Source organism: Rhagoletis zephyria, unplaced genomic scaffold, assembly GCF_001687245.7.
Source record: "Rhagoletis zephyria isolate East Lansing unplaced genomic scaffold, Rhagoletis_zephyria_1.1 Rzeph_scaffold_00496, whole genome shotgun sequence".
Taxonomy (NCBI): domain Eukaryota; kingdom Metazoa; phylum Arthropoda; class Insecta; order Diptera; family Tephritidae; genus Rhagoletis; species Rhagoletis zephyria.
The window spans coordinates 3,820-23,158 of record NW_016157580.1 but is presented as its reverse complement, the minus strand read 5'-3'; positions in this window follow the sequence as shown (position 1 = coordinate 23,158).

The window sequence follows — 19,339 nt, the reverse complement described above, 5'->3', positions numbered from 1 at the left end:
ACATTTTGTGTTACTGTCAGCCATTGTTATTTCTGCTTGTTTGTGAAATGTGCAAACGTTTGTGAAGACATTTATAAACGCGTTTTACTTAATTAATTAATTAAGAATACAACTATTTTGCCGAAGTGTGCACATAAATAAAGTGTTTATTGTGTGAAATAGCGCCGAGAGGTTAGTTCAATTTACAAACTTTAACAACAAATAACTTAAAAACTATATATTTGCAATCAGGAGAAAAAAAAAACAAAGACCTAGTGGTCTAAAAACTAAAATTTCCAGATCTACGTATGTATGCACATTAGGGTTATTACTTTTTGATTTTTTTGCAAATATCAAATTTTACATGAAATAGCCAATCTTGCTTTTTCGCTGCTGTCGGAAGAGTTCCCGCACCAAATGAGTTGAAATTTGGTCCCTATTTTTTTTTTTTTTTTAGTTTAATTAAAATATTTCTCCGAAGTTTTGAACAAATGAGACTCACGAGGCGTATTAAAAGCTATTTACGGAAAATAATAAAAAAATACTTTTAACTTAGAAGCACATAAATATTTTGTCGTTTACAATAATTCTTGTAATATACGTTTATTGTTTGTATCACACAAATTCATTATAATTTCAGACAAAAAGAAATAAAGCTGTGCAGAAAAATTACAAAGTCTGGGGCAAAAATTTTACTAGTTTTGAAAACAGAAAATATACATTGAGAGCCATACCAAATATATAGAAGACTCGTTATGTAAATTAAACTAAACAAAATCCCCGAGCAAAAAATTATTATTGGCAGATTTATTGGATTAGCAGCTTCAAGTCAAGCAAGTCAAAATAAATGGAAGATATAAAACCGTTTCAAAAGAATTATTCGATTTGTGGAATAAGCTCAAAGTTCCGAAAATAGCGATTCGAACTTATCAAAAGATTTTAAAAAGACCTAAGGCTTATAGTTTTTGAACAGCAGTTTTGATATAACCAATAAAATTTTAGAATGTTAGCCCGAAACAAGTAGCAATGAAGATGTAATGCGTGACTCTGATTCAGTTCCAATATTCGATTACGATAAAGATGACAACGTTGAGTATTTAACAAGTAAGAAAGTCTAAGTTCGGGCGGAGCCGAACATTAAATACCCGGCGCAAGTATTAAATATATGTTTTCCTCCTTTCCGAAAGCTACCGCTACATGATAAGCCGGGGTGTATACATTTTAAGTAAATTAGCGTCCTTAAATTTCGAAATATTGAAATTTCAAGCATTTCTGAAATTTACCGTTATATGAAAAGCGGCCTCAATTTTAGTCCGATTTNTGAACAAAGTTATAATACCCTTGTGCACAAGTGCGCTCGGGTATAAAAATGAACAGGAAAAGTCTTTGACAGACGAAAACGCGCTGGAAGACAAAGATTATAATTCTTCTGAAATGCTAAAAGTTTCTGTAAAGGCAGCTCCATCATTGCTTAAAAATTTAAATGTGAGCACTTCAAAAGCATCTAAAATCTGCAAACAATTGGCTAACATTTTAACGCCATCACAAACAGGTATTTACAGAGCGGTAATAAAATCTGCTGAGAAAATAGAAGTCGTATTTATACAAAAAAAAAAAAAAACATTGAAAAATGTAAACTGCTGCCTTCATTTTGATGGAAAGATAATTGATGGTAAAGAAATACAGGTAATCGTATTGAAAAATGAAACAAAAGAAGTTAAGAAGGAAGTTCTTGAAAATGGTAAAGTTTTAAATATATTCAATGGCATAAAGGAAACCCGACACTCGTTTAATTGAGCAACTACAGAAATTTGCATTTTTATTATTTATTTTAGTTTTTAATGATATTTATATAGTATTTTTAATTTAAAAAAATGTAAGGAACAAAAGCAATTTATATGTACTGTATGTTATTGTATATAAGTATGCATACTTGCACCCAACTTTTTAAAGACAATTTTTATAAAAAGGAACAAAACTTAAGGGGGATAGCACATATTTTTAACCAACTATGCGGGGAAACCAATTAAGCGGGTTTAATTATGCGGGAAAATTTATATGTATTTTTTATGCAATATTTTTTTGATCGACAAGGTTATTCAAATAAGAGAGGAAATCAATTAACCGGGGGTCAATTAAGTAGGGCATGGTGTATCGTTTTTTTTTTTCTATAAAAGCAAAGTTGTCTGTAATTTCTGTTTTAACATAGTATGAGGGTTAAACAAAATTTTCTTTTTGTTTTGCCTCATAAACTTCCTAAAATCCTGCCAAGAAATATCTAAAACTATATAAAATAATTATTATTTTTCATTAATTTATTTAATTGAAATCCAACAAATAAAACAAATTAGGCGAACAATCTGGTAGCCCACATTTCAGCGGCAACGCTATTGTCTACTCTTACTGGAAATGTGTGCCGGGTGGCAATGCGCTTTACTGCAGCAAGAGAATAAAGAAAATGAATAACTTAAGAAACAAACTCAAAATTAGTTAGCACGCCTAGAAATATGTTATAGTGTGCTGGACATAATTTTAAAGGCATTCTTAAAATATTTTATTGAAAAAAAAAAAAAACAAAACACACAAGCACAATGGAAAGCAGGGTTTCCTTGCCTTCCACTCTTTTACTGCATCTTTCTGCTGCCCATTAACCCGCTACGTTACTGCTAAAGCGCAACTCTTGTATACGCTCTCACTGCAAACATGCGCTCCTCAAATTCTTGCCTACTCCACAGATGTTGTGCTGTTCCGATTGGAGTGCACGTTCCGCTTAGCTGCGCATGAATGTTAAAATTCGTAGTATTTATGCCGCAGCAACTGCTTGCAACCCTGAACGGGCGCTGTTTGTTGGCTGCACAAAGCCGCTCGCTGTGACAGCGACTTTGTTTCTGTTTTGCCGTCTGTTGGGGAGGTGGTCCGCGCGCGTTTGTAACTCGCATTAAATGAAAAGAAATAAAATAAGAAATATCAGTGAAAATTGTGATTTGTGAATAAATAATCAAAAATACATACATTGCAGTGAAGAAGTGCTTTGAATTGTATTAAAATAAGTACACAGTGGTAAGCGTCGGCGTTGCATGCAGCAATTTCCAAGCGGCATTGATTTGATTGAAAAACCGAAAACGAAAAGGAAAAAAAAACGCAATGCGAGTGGGGCGTGCTTGCTAGCTGATAAAAAAAAACGGGTGTATTATTTTTAGATCTACTGCGAGCGGTGTATTGACAAGCTTGTATAGAAGAAAAAGCATATAGAGTGTAATAAATAAACGGAGCCAATTAAATAATTAAATCTCACGCTGACACCAGCGCCAGCGACCGCGGCATATCAACGCTTTAATGAATTGTGACAAAGTGCGAAAGAATTGTTTATGGAAGAAAATTAAAACAAAAAAACTGAAAAACAGAGCATAAGTGCTCGTGCAGTGAATTTGTCCAACTCGTTCAACTAAAAGGAGCCAACAAAAAAAAAAACAAAAAATAAAGCTACGCGTATGCTGGCTATTCACTACTCTGTGCCATGGCAAGGTAGTTTGACTAATTGCTTTTACATAGTAAATGTGTCTACTAGCGCAGTCTTATCGGGAAAAAAGTGCAAGAATTTTCCATTTTGCTTAGGCTTTTCAATACCTAGCACGGCTATGAGCCGTAGTTTTCCTACTCCAAAACGGTACGCCAGCAGCAGCCGCTTGCGAATTTCAATGTGATGCTAAAATTTTCCCATTGATTTTTCCTTTCGTTTCTTTAGCCGGGGGAATGGGATAAGCGCCTTGTGGCTGCTCCCACCACCCAATTGTTGTTGTCGTCGTCTCCTGATTTTCCATTCCTGTTTCTGTCAGAGCAGGGATGATAATTTGGATTTACGCTTTAGCACTCAATGTGCTAGTGTGTGTGTGGTGCCTGAAGAGGAAATGCCCAAAATGAAATGGAGTAAGAAAAAATATGCTACAGGCATACACACGTAGACACATATATGTATATGTACATATGTATGTATGTATGTATGTATGTACAAATGGATGCACTATAGTTGGGTGGGGAAAAAGATAGTTGGGGACAGTTTTCATTTATTGTTGATGGGAAGTGTTGGTGCAAATGCAGGGATTTTTGTGTGTCGGCTGTGTTTGGGAATCCCACAAGCAGAAGAAGCATGAACAAAAAAAAAACACAGAATAAGATTGCATTTCTTATATGCATTTGCAACAACAGTTAAAGCCGCAATGACGCTTATACCTAGTTTGTTTTCTAAATGTCCATAAGCAGCATCAACTATTATTAATTTTTCGACAAACGCGTTGAAATTTAAAGCTACTTCATGAGAAAAAGTTATTTTGGTAAACAAATTTTAATTATTACACTTTGGTGCTAAAAAATATCTGACATTTAAAAGATAGCCATTTCGTCGATAGCTGTCGATAAAACCGACTTGAAGTAGCAAGTAATTCATACATCAAAACAGCTGCGATTTTCAGTATTTTTATGATAGTTTTATTAAATATTTTATTATTACGAGTACATGCAAAACCATCGCCCAATTTACCTTCGCTCGAGTCTGCAAACAGAAAAAAAACAGAAACCAGAAAATCCCAAAGCCACCAAAAAGCCATCAAAAATTTTCTCACTAGGTACCTCCCATGCAGCGTTTTTCCCATGTTCCAGAGCGAATTTTTCGGGTGCGGGCACTGTCGGCTACAATCGGTTAGTACGTTCCGAAACTACCCAACAATAATAAAACCAAATAGCGGCAACGGCAACGAACCATGCACAAATGTACATATGTATGTACTTAGCATATAAATATGTACACATATATGTATGTACATATATACATTAGACCGTACCACCTTACAATCAAAAAAAAAAAGTTCGCCGTACGCCTTTAAACCTAAAATTTTTTGGCAAGTTAATTTGGAATTTATTTTTTGGGCCGTACCTAGGGTCCTTTTTTACATTACTCGGTGACACCTTCTTCTTCTGCTTCTTCTTCTTCTTCTTTATTAGCGCTTTAACCGCCTAAGCGATTTTTTCTAAAAAATAAAAAAAAAAACCGCCTAAAGATGTTAAAAAAAAAACCAGTTGGAACCGCTTTAGAAAAACCAAGTAAGTTTTAGTACGCGGGTTTTGAAGTTAATGAACTTTGAAACAAAAAATTTCCCCCTCAAGACAAGAATATCGTTAGATCGCAGCTTAAAATCCGACTCTAGTACACATATGCCGAAGATATGAAGAAAAATGTAAAAAGGCGGCTCTTGGCTCAACCAAAATAAACTTCGAAATTGCCTTAGAATAGAAATGCATATGTACATATATACTTCCTTAGACAAAAGTTTAATGCTTTACGGCGAGCTGTAATTTACTGGCATTAGGGTGGTACGTTAGGCTGGTAGAAAATGTGATACTAGCATGGGGTACTTAAGGTCAATGAACTTTGAAAGAGAACAAATATATCCTCGNGTTAATTTGGAATTTATTTTTTGGGCCGTACCTAGGGTCCTTTTTTACATTATTCGGTGACACCTTCTTCTTTTTCTTCTTCTTCTTTATTAGCGCTTTAACCGCCTAAGCGATTTTTTCTAANCTCGGTGACACCTTCTTCTTCTGCTTCTTCTTCTTCTTCTTTATTAGCGCTTTAACCGCCTAAGCGATTTTTTCTAAAAAATAAAAAAAAAAACCGCCTAAAGATGTTAAAAAAAAAACCAGTTGGAACCGCTTTAGAAAAACCAAGTAAGTTTTAGTACGCGGGTTTTGAAGTTAATGAACTTTGAAACAAAAAATTTCCCCCTCAAGACAAGAATATCGTTAGATCGCAGCTTAAAATCCGACTCTAGTACACATATGCCGAAGATATGAAGAAAAATGTAAAAAGGCGGCTCTTGGCTCAACCAAAATAAACTTCGAAATTGCCTTAGAATAGAAATGCATATGTACATATATACTTCCTTAGACAAAAGTTTAATGCTTTACGGCGAGCTGTAATTTACTGGCATTAGGGTGGTACGTTAGGCTGGTAGAAAATGTGATACTAGCATGGGGTACTTAAGGTCAATGAACTTTGAAAGAGAACAAATATATCCTCGAGANACATTAGGGTGGTACGTTAGGCTGGTAGAAACTGTGATACTAGCATCGGGTACTTAAGGTCAATGAACTTTGAAAGAGAACAAATATATCCTCGAGACATGAACATCGATGTACGAAACTTTAAGATCCGATTCTATATGCCGAAGATATCTAGCACGAAAAATGTAAAAAAACTTGTGTTCGACAAAAAAAAAATAATATGGAAATTCCCTTGCAAAAATACTGTAGACTCAGGGGGGGTATACAGCCAACTTTTTTTCTGGTACGTTCTAATGTACACACATACATATGTACATAGGCATGCATTTACATACATAGCCATACATCTACTTCTGTGCTTTTTGTTGTTGCATTGTCCTCATTCTCTACATCCTCGCCCATCCAGTCGATGGATGTTGTACATTCCTTTGAGTTTGTAGACGAAATGTATGTAAATATGTATGTATGTATGTGCGTTATGTTGTTAGTACATCTTTCGTTTTAATACCCGCATTGTCGATTCGCTAGTTCGTATTGTCTGTTTACATAAGCGCTGAAACTGAAAATCCAAAAACACACTTCCATACACTCACATGAAAAGACAATTCTCAAACATACGCACATCCAAACACACATACATACATACATTTCAATATACACAACTGTCAAAATATCCTTGCTACTGCAACTCAGCAAACGACAGCAATGTCAGTGTTTTGATTCGTTTAGCGCTCTCAGCAGCGGCTGCTTTCTTTTTCCCGCTCTCTGGATATATATCCTTGTGCTCTCTCTCTCTGTGTTTCACAGTTTTCCAATTGCGTTCCATTCCTCATTCTTGTTATCGTTTTGTTTTTTTTCACTTCAAGTACTTTCTCCTTGTTCGCTCATTCATCTGCCTCATTACACCTCTTTTTCTTATTTCGCCTTTCTTTTACTTTTGTCTGGATTTTCCTACATTTTCTGTGCAATTTGCCCTATACTCGACCGTTTCATGCGCTTTTGTTGTTATTAGGTGCCATTTCAATAATGTATTTACGTTTACGTATGCGATTCAGTGTTGTAGTGAAAAGTATTTGGATTTTGTGGTGTGGATTTTCCAACAAGATTATTTTACTCTAAGTTTGGTAGGCAGCTTTCGAAAAAGGATGAATATAAAAGCAGTCCAGACTTTGAAATGTTGTAGAAACGAATTCTAATGTCTGTGAGGGTTTATTGTTGAAACTATCGATATCTGAAGTCCCTCAGATTCTGCGTGCATTTAGATAATCTACAACTTAATTTAAACTAATCGGTTAAACAATCTTTCGCCGCTGTCGTCTACTCATTACATGGAACCTTCTGGTATGCTTCGAAAATGTGATGCACTCCATAAGGCGAAAGTAGAAATGTCATAAAGAAAGTTCTTAATCAGCATGAAAATTGACCAAAGCGATTCTGTGGAATCAGCTGCAGCGGCAGTCCTTGGACCTGTCTACTGGTCTATTGGAATTTAATCTCTCGCTTTAGAAGGAATGTTTCTGGTTGTTATCTCACCCCATTATCTTATCTTTATCTTTATGTTACATAGTTTTATAAGCCTTCTTTGACTTCACAAGGCATTAATATTATCTGTACAAGTTGAAGTTCAGCTTGTGACGATATTTGCCGTCATTGGATCATCACCAGATCAACAGTTTTCTTAATCTTGATATGCTAGTGTTCTGGTATCTCTAGTCCGTCTAAGAGAAGAGTCAGTCTGTCTAAGAAAACAATCAACACAGTTTAAATGGGGCAGCTTGTGTTTAAGGTGAAGAGGTTCTTATTTTTACGTAAAATTATAGCAGTTTTAAAGGGAAATGGCGTTACATCTCGAAACAGAACTTGCAGAAAAAGTGCAGTGCTGATTTGAAGAAAAAAGTGCAGTGCTGACGATGCAAAGAAGATTTTTTTGATGGGAAGAAGCGGTTAGCAGTGGATCGAGTAGAAGTGATTTTGTCATGATCGCGTGTGCTTAAGTAACCCATTAGTCAGTTTACAACAAACACTGAAAAGAAGGAGGCCATCGGCCTCGGACCAAATTGATCCAATCCTCAGCTTTACAAAGAGATACAGGATCACATTTTCCAGTCATGAAGATTGGAGCAGAAATCCAACATGGATGCAAGACGATTCACCAAAATGCTGAGTAGAAGAAACCTAAATAAGCTATGTGGAGCACTAATAGGCTAGTATGCAAGTAACAAACACCTGTTTACGCTTGGGCTTTGTAGTACAGGCATTTGCAAATTTTGTGGTGAAGGAATCCAATGAAACATCTTATTACCACCTGTCCAATACTAGTCAATCGTATAGCCAGATCTCTAAAGGACTACATGCTTAGCGAAGTCAACCCAAGCAGATTTCGCATTAGGGGCTTATACAAATTTTGAGCATATTAAACAGCTAAAGTTGAAATAGGGGGCGAAGTAGATCAAATCTGATAACGGTGAAAGGGGCGCGGTGAAAGGGGTGTAAAAATACTTCTCCAGTCGTTCATTCCAGAACATACTTAAATTATGGAGGGAACACTTTTCCACCCTACTGAATGGTAACAGCTCTGAAAGCTGTGGACAAGATGAACCTGACCCCCCGGTCGATGATGACGGAGTCGTTGTTCCACCACCTGACTATGACGAGCAACGAGTAGCAAAGCACGCTTAAAAATAATAAAGCTGCTGGAGTTGACAGCCTGCCAGCTGAGCTAGTCAAGTACGGCGGCGAGGAGTTGAACTCAACTCTTATGCAGAGTATGGTCAGATGAACGCATGCCCTACGACCCCGTCATTCGCGCCAACTACAGCGCGATCAGCTTTCTAAGTATAGGTTACAAGGTCTTATCGAGCGTATTGTGTGAAAGACTGAAGAGCACCGTCAATGAACTGATTGGGCCTTATCAGTGTGGCTTTAGACCTCGAAAATCCACCATAGACCAGGTGTTCACAATACGCCAAATCTTAAAAAAAACCCGACTGAAAAGGATCGACACTCACCACCTATTTGTTGCCTTCAAAGCCGCTTTCAATAGCACTAAAAGGAGTTGCCTATACGCGAAACTGATACGGCTGTGTAAAATGACGTTGAGCAATACCACCAGCTCTGTCAGAATTGGGAAAAACCTCTCCGAGCCGATTTCTTTAATCTGATGTTGGAAAAGAAAATAACAGCTTCAGAACTGAACCGCTCAGGAACAATTTTTTACAAAAGCGTACAACTGCTGGCGTACGCCGATGACATCGACATCATCGGTAATAAGAAATGCGAAGTGTGTTATTCATTTTCCGAGTTGGATAAGGAAGCAAAGCGACTAGGTCTGGCGGGCAGCGAGGACAAGACGAAGTATCTGGTGTTATCAAAGAAACAGTCAGCGTATTCGCGCCATGGCACCTACATCACTGTTGACAGTTATAATTTCGAGAAAGTAGAGAATTNACCCTCTCCGAGCCGATTTCTTTAATCTGATGTTGGAAAAGAAAATAACAGCTTCAGAACTGAACCGCTCAGGAACAATTTTTTACAAAAGCGTACAACTGCTGGCGTACGCCGATGACATCGACATCATCGGTAATAAGAAATGCGAAGTGTGTTATTCATTTTCCGAGTTGGATAAGGAAGCAAAGCGACTAGGTCTGGCGGGCAGCGAGGACAAGACGAAGTATCTGGTGTTATCAAAGAAACAGTCAGCGTATTCGCGCCATGGCACCTACATCACTGTTGACAGTTATAATTTCGAGAAAGTAGAGAATTTCGTTTACTTAGGAACCAGCAATAACAACGATAATAATGTCAGCATGGAAATCCAACGCAGAATCACTCTTGTCAACAAGTGCTACTTTGGACTGAGTAGGCAATTCAGAAGTAAAGTCCCCTCTCGTCGTACGAAAACCACACTTTATAACTCACTTAGCATGCCCATGTTGGTGTGTGGCGCCGAAGCTTGGAGGCGGTTCTTGTAGTATTCGAGAGAAAGATTTTGCTGGAGATTTAAGGGCCTTAATGCGTTGGCGATGGTGAGNCGGAAAGATTTTGCTGGAGATTTAAGGGCCTTAATGCGTTGGCGATGGTGAGTACCACATACGATGGAATGATAAGCTGTATGAGCTTTACAACGACATAGACATAGTACAGCGAATTAAAATACAGCGGCTCCGCTGTCTTGGCCATGCCGTTGGAATGGACTTCGACGCTCCAGCTCTGAAAGTCTTCAACTCAGAACCCGCTGGTGGTAACAAGGGAAGAGGGAGGCCCCCATTGCGTCATTGGAAAGACCAAGTGGAGAAGGACTTGGCTTCACTTGGCATTTACAATTGGTGTCAGTTGGCACAGAAGAGAAACGACTGGCGAATCGTTTAGGCGGTTACGGCGCCAAGTAAGAAGAATAAGAAGCCGTTCATTCCAAACGCAATCGCCCTTTCAATTCTACATACATATGTATCGATTAACAAGTCGGTTGAGTTTAATGACGTCTTCTAGTTCCTTTCTCCTGGTGTGATGTTAATATTCTTCAGCCTCATTGCGGATGTCGTGTACAGTAGCAGTTTTTCGAGAGTCGGGTAGTATCGAAAATTTCATGAAATCGCCTAATATTTCGACTAGTCTAGGTAATAAAACGGGAAAGTTAGCAGCACTGTATAGTTTGGAACGAATTTCGTCGTCTACTTATTTCAGCGCGACAATAGACACTGCCAATGTGTTGAGCCATGGCATTTAATCTGATTTACGACTTATACAATGACGCTCTCTGATAAGCCTAATCAGTTGGTAGGCCTGGAAACTTGTTTTTTTCCTGNAATACATCTGTGTGCAGGCAATGTGAAATGTACTTGTAAAAATTTAAGTTTTTCTTAAGACTATTGTATTTTGTGGTGTGCTAAATGTTACAAGAAAAGTAAAAAAGGATGTGAAAATAATTCGAAACAAATGCGCCTACTCTGCTGCGCTCGCATTTCCTTGTGATAATAGAAAAAATGACTTTGTGGAAAAGCAAAGCTAAGGCGAATTGTAATAACAATAAGTCGAGCAAGTTAGGGATAAACAATTTTTTCTTACTATTTACTTAGTCTAACGCCGCTGCTGGATACACTTGTCCTTCCTTAGTGTTTTCTTTAGATTTGCTTTGTCAAGTGTTTGCTTTTATTGTGTGGCGTTGTCTGTCTGCGCGCCTATCAGTCAGCATGTTTACTATGTGTACACAGTGAACGAAGCATAGGCATAAGAAAAAAATCGATAAAATCAGTAGATAAATCCAATTTGAAAAAAGTGTGTAATAAAACAAAATCCAAAAAAAAAGAAGTGTGCATAGTGCATGATAAATGGAGCTAGAAGAAAAGTAGATTGAAGCGCATAGCAAGTGAAAAATGCAAAGCTGGCGAAAAATCTCGCTTGTCACAGCCGCAATAAATGTGAAATATGCGTGAACAAACGCAGTGGCAGAGTGTTAACAGTGCGCGGTGTATGAGCAAAAGCAACGCAGACCCACTCCATGGCGTTTTTATTTTTATTTTTTATTTTGTTTGTGCTCATAACTAATTTACTGTGAGGCGGCGCTTTGTTTTAGTGCGCCCGCAAGAGCATATCCTTAGACATTAGGGTGGTGCGAAAACAAATTTCGATTTCGCAATTCTAATAGTGCGGAAAAATTGCGTAACAGCAACACATTGCATCGTGTTAAACCGTTTTCTGAGCGCGTAACATTTACGGTCGCTCCAAGCGGCTTAAAGTTTTGAATAATCTTTCAAATTATCATTGTTTTATATATACTTTCTTCTACAGAGATTTTGAGTATGCAGCTATGTGCCTCATTGAATTGTAGTATAATAAAGTGCAAGTTTCTAGTAGCTAAAAATCGCCTTGATTTTTGGCAATTTGTGTTTTTTTTTTTACGTTTTTTAACCTCCCAGTAATTTTTCTCTGTTACTAAATCTTGTAAGTAGAACTGATTTTGAATTATTTTCTTAATAAATCTTTACAAGGTTTGTGTTTTGCAGCAGCTGCTTCAAAAGATATTTATTCTTTGGACACAAATGACTTAAATATGATGCATACCAAGCGTACGCGCATTTTTTTTTTTTTATTCTTGGACTAAGGATCTCGTGTTCAAAGGCTGGTTTGTAAACACTTGAGGTTACGAGGCTTATTGTAATGTTTGCAATTGCACATTAAAAGTCAAATCAGGAAGAGCTGATCTCTTGCAACACGCACGCTCGCAAAAGCATCAAAAAAGCTGTAGCAGCATAAAAAGTCAGAAAAAAGTACCGACTTTTTTGAGGCTTCATTGAAAATGTAATGAACGCAAAGAAGGCCTTACCAAATGTCTACAAGAAAAAAAAAATATTAAAAATCAACGCGATTATTTAGCCCCTTTAAACTTGCACATTATTACACGGAAATTTTATGAGCTATCAAACTGCATACTCAAAAAAATTCTAAAAAATCTAAATAAAAAGTTGAAAATCTAGCTGAAGCTCTGCAGATTTTTTATAATTTTTGCAAAAAGTTTGAAATGTGGATTTATAGTTTGTTTGTTATATAATGAGCTTGGCTTTTATGGAAAAATAATAAACATTAAATAAACAAAAGAGAAACAGACAAAATCGATTAAAATAGTGATGACTTAATAAGCTGATGACAAGTGTATGTATAAAATGATTTTTATATTAACGATCTCAAACCAGTTTACAATGAATTTTAAATGTTCTCTGTCAAAATGACATTTTAATATACCTTACGTACATACATATGTACCTTTGTATACAATAAAAGTTTATAAGAACAATTTTTTTAACATTCATTTAAATAAGACGTTTTTGGGTAGGAAATGACGTTTTTTCAAGCAAGAGGGACGTTTTCTCATGCCGAAGACCGGCAACACTGGGTAGAAATCTCACAGATACCTTACGAGCATCTACAGCAGCTCCAGCATTGAGTGGCAGTCGACAATCTACTTCTTCTTTTTATTTTTGTTTACATTCAGACGCGTTCGCCCAGCCAATTGAATGGACATTGACCAGAGACGTACATATGTAGGTTGTGTTTTTTGTGACTCTACTCGTCGACTAATTGCTGATAAGCAATTGAGTGTGAGCTACACGATTTTGTTGTTGATTTTCGTTTTTGTTATTCGTTTTTTTTTTTTTTGCAAGTCATATAAGAATGTTAGTAGAATTTTAGCGCTCCTCCCAGCTTATTGTCATTTCAAGTGGATTCCATGGCGGTCGAAAAGATTATGCGAATTTTTGTGAATTTAAAGGCGGTGGCATTCGTGAAGGAACAAATGTATCAATGTCGTGTGTATGCTCTTAGCAGGCATGAGAGTGAACCTCCAAGAGAGCACATCGTCTGTGAAGGCGAACGTAAACAAATGCGGCGACTGTTGTAGACAAATAAGAAATAACACATTCGCGGCAACATTTTGAAAGAAGATGCTATGCATTCAACAACATCATCCGGCATAGACTGGCCTTTGCTGCAGTGGCACTTAAGATTGAAGCATTGGCTGATCGGCCAACTGCACCAAATCTAGAGTGCACTCACACACACCTAAACGCACACATGACAACAAAAAAAGAAAACAATCCAAATAATCTCTGATTGATTTTTCGGTCGTCCATCATCTGGCTTGAATCTTTTTTTTTTTTACTTAGTATTTTGTTTCTATGCTTTTGCCCTCCCCCCGTCTCCTTGTCTGTTTGGTGTACCCGCTTGTATGTGGCCTTGCCGCTTGCTGGCGTTGTCAGCTTCATTTCCACATTTCTTTCCATTCCATTCAAATCGAATTCATCTATTCAAACTGAATTCGTTGCTCTATAAAATCTTTGTGTTTATTTTTTCTTCTCGATTTCAAAGCATTTGTATCGGGAGTAATCGAATACAGACAAAATTGTTACCTTTAGAAGATTGTTTTAGTTGTTCACAGGCATGTTTGTTGGTTTGTTGTAGTTCAATTCAATTATCTATTCATTGTGTGGGCTTTTTTTATGTTGTGGACAGGAAACTTGAATAGGTACATATGTAGGTATGTAGGTATGTAACTCAAGCCTTTCACCAACATTTTATAACAGTTTCTAATATCAATTTAAATGTTGCTTATCAAAGTGAAAATCTAACCGTAATTTAAGGTAATCGTTTAATGTGATTGAGTTTAATGTCTTAATACAGAAGAAAATGGTAACTTTCAAAGGGTTTGTATGAAATGCTAGGGTGGCTTTCCTAGTGAACAATGAACAACAAACACTGTATCTAATATCCGATTTCACTAGGCATTAAATGACAAAATTTTTAATGATAATGTTGCGCATCAAAAAAATAACGTGGCATTACGTTCATATAAATAGTCATTAGCCTTATGATGAGTTTAAAATTCACACGAAATCGTTCACTTTTCACTTTTCTTTTATTTTTTTATATGTGACTATTTTTTAACGTAATGATTTTTAATGTCTAATATTTGCATACACATTTTTTCATTTAATTCATTTAATTCGCATTTGGCCTGTTGGTCATTTAAATTCTCACTATTTATGACCAAGTATAAATCTGGCATAATAAATGTAAACTTGAATCCGAATCGCAATTTAATTCGATTTCAGTCCAAACAAATCAGCAAGCTGGAAGAGATATTTTTCTTACGAAACGTAGTAGACTAAAGACTCAGTTGTCAACTTGAAAACGATGATTAACTTTCTCGAATGTGATAAGCCCAAAAAGGAGCAACGAATCAATTTTTATGCAACTTAAAAATCAAAATTTGTGGTAGAGAAGTATGTATTAAGTAATTAGTGACAGTAGAGTTGCCAAATCATCAAGTTTTCGCCTCAAGGTATGCAAAAATATAAATAAGTTTGTCTTTGTTGACCGACCTAATATTAATATGTAGTTCTCAAACAGTGTGTATGAAAATGTGCTGAAGACGTTGATTTTCAAACGTTCTTAATTTACAGCATATGCCTGGATTAAAATGCCTGGGGCGGAACGTAACAAATTGTACAGATCTGTTGATTTTATATCTCCCGTTCGTTACACCTATTATAACCATTCGCATTTATTTCACATATAACAGATAGTTAATAGAGTTAACTCCGTCTCGCTAATTCCGTTATAGCCCACACAATAGGATGGCGAATCCAAGGCGAAAGGCTACTAGCCATCAAATGTATCTGGTTTCTGAGCTAAGCAAAAAGACGCGCAGCAAAAAAATATATTTTTCTCCAGATCACTTGGTCAACTTTCCGTGTCTTGTGAGTTAGATCAGACTCTACAAAGGCACTCAAAATCGAACGTTCTGCTTTCACAGCATACTGCGCAATTGGTACATGGCCGTCAGGCTCAGAGCCCGGCATAGCGATTTCTGTAGGAGCTGAGAAACGATGAGAGTGAATACATCCAGCACTTACTGTACGAGTGCCTGCACTCCGCAGAAAATCTCTTAGATTTCGCACTACTTTGAAAACTTACACCGTTAAATGAAAACATCATTATAGCGTCTACTGGTTAAGTTAGCTTAGATAGCAGTCCCAGAAGTAAGGAACTCACTTAGACAATTAAGAGATCGTCCCTTGTGATACCAGATCTTGAACGACCCTCTCTATTTGATCGATAAAACGTCTCGAGCCGATTATGTATTTATAAATTCGGCTAATCTTAATGACCCAGAGCTTCTTAGGGCTATGAAGGATGTGCGGGCCGAAGTGTTTCAACTTTAGTCTTGCGAACGTTGGGCACTTAAAGAAGGTAGTGGTGAGGTGAGTATCTGCTGGGATTCACCAGAAAATTTTAAGCTTATAGAGAAAAATGTTAAGAAATTATCTGCTGCACATGAAAATGGGCCTCTGTGGAGTAAACTCTTTAGTTAGAGCTGTACACCTAATTTTACCTAACCCAGATCAGGTAAATTGGTTCTCCTGCAAATGGGTAAAGAGAAAAAAAAAACAGATTTGTTTTTAACCAAAAATAAGCTCAAGGGTTTCATCTGAGCAATATACTTGTATAATATCTAATGCGCAATTTGGTTTCTTCAAAAAATGTTGCCTTCTCATCACCCTCTTCTTAGTGTTTGTACGTAGAAGGCAAGATAAGCTTTAGGGCAGAATAAACTTACGTAATTTGATTTAACCATACCTCATTAGAACAATAATAAGGGATGATGTTAACTTTTTATGAAAAGGACCTAACGAAGAGAGGATGGTCTAGGCTTTCGAGCGACCGCTATAAAAAAATCTGCAAATTTGAGTATCTTACCAGAAGTAGTGAAGGATGTGGAGTTGTATTTTACAACTCCAAAGATAAATACGAGTCGGTTAAAATTTTCTCTGAAGGAACCTGGACCGTCGCAAGAATATATGGAAATATTTGGGCAAAAAAAGTTACACAACAATTCTGAGGCCAGCAGTCGAATTCCAATATTCGCTATCGCTCCAAAAGAATAAAAGACACGTGCATTGTCTAGCTTTGGCTGATTACACACTGCATCTGTTCCTTTTCCATGTTGAATACTTTTAAGCCCCCTGCTTTTCGTTTAGAAAATTTTGGCGACGAAAATTGTCAAAATTCCGCTGCAGATCAATTTTAATCGCTACTTGGGCGTTTTTATGTGGATGATCGACTTGCAATCATCTAGAACAAAGGGTATTCTTGTCGTGACGCCTAACAATACTTCAATTAAAGCGATCACTAAATACCAACCAATTCAAAATTTTGTCTCAAAGATAGATTTTTCCCACAAGCTCATTCCAAACTCACTGCACCTAGATTTGCGGGTCATAAACCGGCCATAACTCAACATGTCTATAATTAAAAAAAAAAAAACAAAAAAACAGAATCAAGTTGTCATACGACCCGTACAAAGTATTATCACTTATGGAAACTAATAATAAAACTTCAACACCCCTAAACCGAGAGTCCTTCTTCTTCGCCTTGATTGGCGCTGTAAACGCCTAAGCGATTCTGGGCGAGTCCACAGCGTTGTTCTTTTCTATTCCAAAAAGCACGGAAGTTGATAGAGTACGCGATATTTTTTTTTAAATATGTCTGCGACAAAATTTTTAGTCCCACGTTTTGGTTTAGCACGCGATATTTTTTAAAATTTGTCCGAGGCAAAATTATTCTTTTCGCGGTTAATTTACGAATAATTAACGGAAATTATTCGATAGGAATTTTTTCTTTGGGAAAACGTTGTCCTGTCAACTTCAGGGATGTTTCTAAACCACTTCATCTTTCTTTGAATAAAAAACGTTATACATTATAAACAGCTCTGAGATTGCATTACCTCGAAGAGTTTGCCATGTTTTTTTTTTTTTCATTACATACATAGTTCATCTAGTTAGATGGGCAGAAGATGGAATGGAGAATAAAAAGCCAAGGTTTCAAGATGGTGGTTGTAGGTTTAGAGCTATATAGATCACATCGAAAGAGGCCAATCAGGAGCCTTAAACGAAATTGGTAACAGTGAGACGTAATGACGCAACAGAGAATGAAGAGATAGAAAGTTTAAAACTTACTGGGTACTGAGAGAAGAGTTGAGTTCTCTCATTGCACAGTAAGTTTTATAATAATAGTTTTTTTGACAATGTTTTCACAAAATATAATCTGGACAAAAATTATTCTTCTGGCGATGAACTGTTTCTCTCAACAACGCTTCTCCCTCGTATTGGTTGGACTGGCACTACCACGCAATATCTTGACTTGGGCAACCGGTTCAGGTGCTAGGTGGATTTTCCCAAGTACGTTGACGTTACAGTAGCAGTCATGCGACAACCTTAAAAGGGTAGTTTTGACGGCCACAGGATAGGTTAGGCTGAAACAAGTTTATCTTCTTAGAGCCTGGACTGGCGCCAGAATAATAGTTTCCCCTTTGAGATGATCACTTTTGGTGTTGGGAATATTTCCTTAACTGAGATAATTTGTAGCAGTGCCTGGACTGGCTGTATCATACAAAATCCCACCTGCAGTAACCAATCTTGTGAAAAGGTCCGATCTTACATTTTGTATTAGATATATGGGAATTCTAATTAGTAATTCAACATTTCATTAGACGGAAGCTGTCCAGAATCAAGGTTGTTTAGCGCCTCGGCAGTTTTCTTTGTCAGGCCCTAGACGGAGGAAAGCAAATCTGACCAGCGCCTGTCCAAAGTCAACATTTATTTGCGGCCAGGTAAGTTATTTGCACTCGTTTGCGTTTCACTGGCCGCATGGATGAGCCTGCCGTTTAACCCACGGTGCCGTAGCTGCCTAAGTTGGCGAAACAGTCTTACATGATCTTTGTGAATGTCCAGCTTTGGCATGTAAAAAATATGAGACACAAGGCAAATTCTTCTTACAAAATCTAAGGGAAATTTCTAAATGTTCTATTTATAATACAAGCCAATTCATCGACCAGCCCAAGTCGTTCAAACAAATACCAACGAGTGATGATATCAGACGTTCCAGAGATAGCATATAAAAATGGCGTTTACAGCGGTAATTGGGGTTTAGGCATAAAGGCTTTTGCAGATGCTTAAAAATCGTTGTGAAAAAATCTCTCTATCAAGTAAATAAATAAGGAATCGAAGCAACATTTTTTTCTTAGCATTGAACTTATACAGCAATGCACACAAGCGCCAAAAGCATTTCCGCATTTTGTCAAAGTGAACAGTCTGAGTCCGGTCCTGCCGAAAAGTACACCAAATGATGTACTCTTCGAGCATTTACAAAGTGAATAGTATAGCAGAGCCACAAAGCCCTTAATCGCATTACTGTGGGGATCGAAAAGGACGTGCTTTAAGTATTTGTGGCCAACAAGTATTTGTTTAAAAATAATATATAGGAATACAAATATAAAAAGAATCCGAAGGCTATTGCGAAAAATCAGTTAAGGCAACTTAAGGAACTGACTTACCTTTTTTATTTCTTATGTTCAGAAAGACGCAAATGTTGTATTTCGTAAAACCGAAAAAGAAAATAAAAGTTGCCAGTATTGAGCGCTGAGCGGAATATCAATTGCTGTTGCGCTGCGACAATGTTGGTGAAGATGTTGCTGACGACGATGACAACAACAACGACGACGACGACGACGACGACTACCACCTATACTTTGACTACGTTGTGGCCATTGCCAAGCGGCAGCGTTGGCGTCGCAGCTGTAGTGGCTCAAGTAGTCGCCTGCAGTTGTACCCAACACGTAGAACGACGGCGTGTCCTCTAACTGCTGCTCCACCTCCTCTTCTGGCTGCTCGTGCGCCAACGATTGGTAGCTGGCTAGCAACCAAGCGCTACTCCACACACCAGCAGCTGCTGTCGCAAACGTAACACTGGC